We start from the raw sequence: 2,446 nt of genomic DNA, 5'->3' as shown, positions 1-2,446 counted from the left end.
ACATCGGTTACGTGTCAGATGTGTAGCCAAGCAGTAATTTGTCGCCATAGCTGCAAATATTAGCCGGTAATATGAAGTGTTGTCAGCTAAAGTCTGATGGTGCAGACGACCGTAAGGACGAAGTACCCAAGAGTACCGCTAGGCCGCGCCTCTGTAGCTCAGTGGTAGAGCACTGGTCTAATAAACCAGGGGTTGTAAGTTCCATCCTCACAGGAGAAAGATGAATTTTGGAAATCAGTTGCGCGTAGTGGCCGTATAGTAAACAGTACCTGTGATGACGAACAATTAGCGACAGGCGTTTTTTTTAAGATTTACTCTCAGATGTGATTAAGGCGAATGGCGCAGATAAAGCATTTGCCAAAGCGGTACAGCATAAGGTGGGACGAGGCAGTCTGAATTACATTTTATAGATGTATTTCTCACATATCTCAGAGTCTCTCGCGGTCGTCGTCGTCGTCGTCGTCGTCGTCGTCGTCGCCGCCGCTTCTGCAGAAGTAGCAAATGGCCATCGTAGCAAATGCGGCGAGGGACGGCCTGCCTTCGATTCCGAATGCACAAATTGTGTGGTCTTGTTTCTCAGTCTATATTTGGTCGGTCTCGTCAGAGGTTGAATGTAACGAATGGGTGGGAAAGAGCAAGGGGCAGCGGCTGTGTAGAACGAAAACACAAATCCTCAGGGGTGTGAGCGTTTCGAGATGAGTCGTATACATGTAAATGTTGATCGTCAGTGACCGTGTGGTCTAATGGATAAGGCGTCGGACTTTGTATCTGAAGATTACAGGTTCGAATGCTGTCACGCTTGCGTTTTTCCAGTTCCGAAAAAGAAACATACCGTTTTAATGTAGCAATTGAGCAGTACGAAACCGTCTGAATGTTGCTGTTGACCATTTTTTGCTTGGAGATGCTCTTGAGCTTGAAACACACACAGCAAGACCGGTGTTAACTAACGAAATGGTCGGCAGAGTGCCGACACCGCGAGTTTTGACTGACACTTGCACATCTAAAACAACGTCGGAAAGTAACTCGTTCGGCTTTTGAGTCACATAAAGTATGTGTGTTAATTTTGACGCCACTAGCTCTGCTTGTTGTCATGCAATTTCTTTGCCTCTCAGAAATGATTATGACATAAAAGTGAAGTACGTGACGAGTGTGACGTTAGGAAAACATTAGGCAGCATGGAGAGATTCTGTATGGGACCACCCAACCCAAACGAGTACTGTGTGACGTGCTACCCGGCAAGTATTCACCGAGGTAGCCGGCTATCTCAGTCGGTAGAGCGTCAGACTCTTAATCCCAGGGTCGTGGGTTCGAGCCAGACGCTGGGCGGAACGGAATTTTGTTCCGCTGCAGGTGTAAATTACCGTTTTTCTGATTAACGAGATTTAATGGAAATAGCAACTTTAAACTTTGCCTACGTCTCTGTCAGTCGCAAGGAAACTGTATTTGAAGGTGAAGGTGATTTTGTAGACATGTGTGAAAGACATGTTCTGAAAAGCAAGTGTTGTGGTTTGGAGAGCACATCGGTTACGTGTCAGATGTGTAGCCAAGCAGTAATTTGTCGCCATAGCTGCAAATATTAGCCGGTAATATGAAGTGTTGTCAGCTAAAGTCTGATGGTGCAGACGACCGTAAGGACGAAGTACCCAAGAGTACCGCTAGGCCGCGCCTCTTTAGCTCAGTGGTAGAGCACTGGTCTAATAAACCAGGGGTTGTGAGTTCCATCCTCACAGGAGAAAGATGAATTTTGGAAATCAGTTGCGCGTCGTGGCCGTATAGCAAACAGTACCTGTGATGACGAACAATTAGCGACAGGCGTTTTTTTAAGATTTACTCTCAGATGTGATTAAGGCGAATGGCGCAGATAAAGCATTTGCCAAAGCGGTACAGCATAAGGTGGGACGAGGCAGTCTGAATTACATTTTATAGATGTATTTCTCACATATCTCAGAGTCTCTCGCGATCTTCGTCGTCGTCGTCGTCGTCGTCGTCGTCGTCGTCGTCGTCGTCGTCGTCGTCGTCGTCGCCGCCGCCGCTTCTGCAGAAGTAGCAAATGGCCATCGTAGCAAATGCGGCGAGGGACGGCCTGCCTTCGATTCCGAATGCACAAATTGTGTGGTCTTGTTTCTCAGTCTATATTTGGTCGGTCTCGTCAGAGGTTGAATGTAACGAATGGGTGGGAAAGAGCAAGGGGCAGCGGCTGTGTAGAACGAAAACACAAATCCTCAGGGGTGTGAGCGTTTCGAGATGAGTCGTATACATGTAAATGTTGATCGTCAGTGACCGTGTGGTCTAATGGATAAGGCGTCGGACTTCGTATCTGAAGATTACAGGTTCGAATGCTGTCACGCTTGTGTTTTTCCAGTTCTGAAAAAGAAACATACCGTTTTAATGTAGCAATTGAGCAGTACGAAACCGTCTGAATGTTGCTGTTGACCATTTTTTGCTT

General features: G+C 46.8%; 1 non-coding gene across 1 annotated transcript; it reads left to right on the top strand.

Annotated features, from left to right (window-relative positions):
- The first annotated feature begins 1,664 nt into the window (after positions 1–1,664).
- Trnai-aau (transfer RNA isoleucine (anticodon AAU)) lies at positions 1,665–1,736 on the top strand. Its single transcript has one exon. It is a non-coding gene; the product is annotated as a tRNA-Ile (tRNA).
- The last annotated feature ends 710 nt before the right edge of the window (positions 1,737–2,446 follow it).

Source organism: Schistocerca gregaria, unplaced genomic scaffold (genome assembly GCF_023897955.1).
Source record: "Schistocerca gregaria isolate iqSchGreg1 unplaced genomic scaffold, iqSchGreg1.2 ptg000420l, whole genome shotgun sequence".
Classification (NCBI taxonomy): domain Eukaryota; kingdom Metazoa; phylum Arthropoda; class Insecta; order Orthoptera; family Acrididae; genus Schistocerca; species Schistocerca gregaria.
The sequence above is the reverse complement of the archived record's forward strand: the minus strand, read 5'-3'. Positions and strand labels throughout refer to the sequence as shown.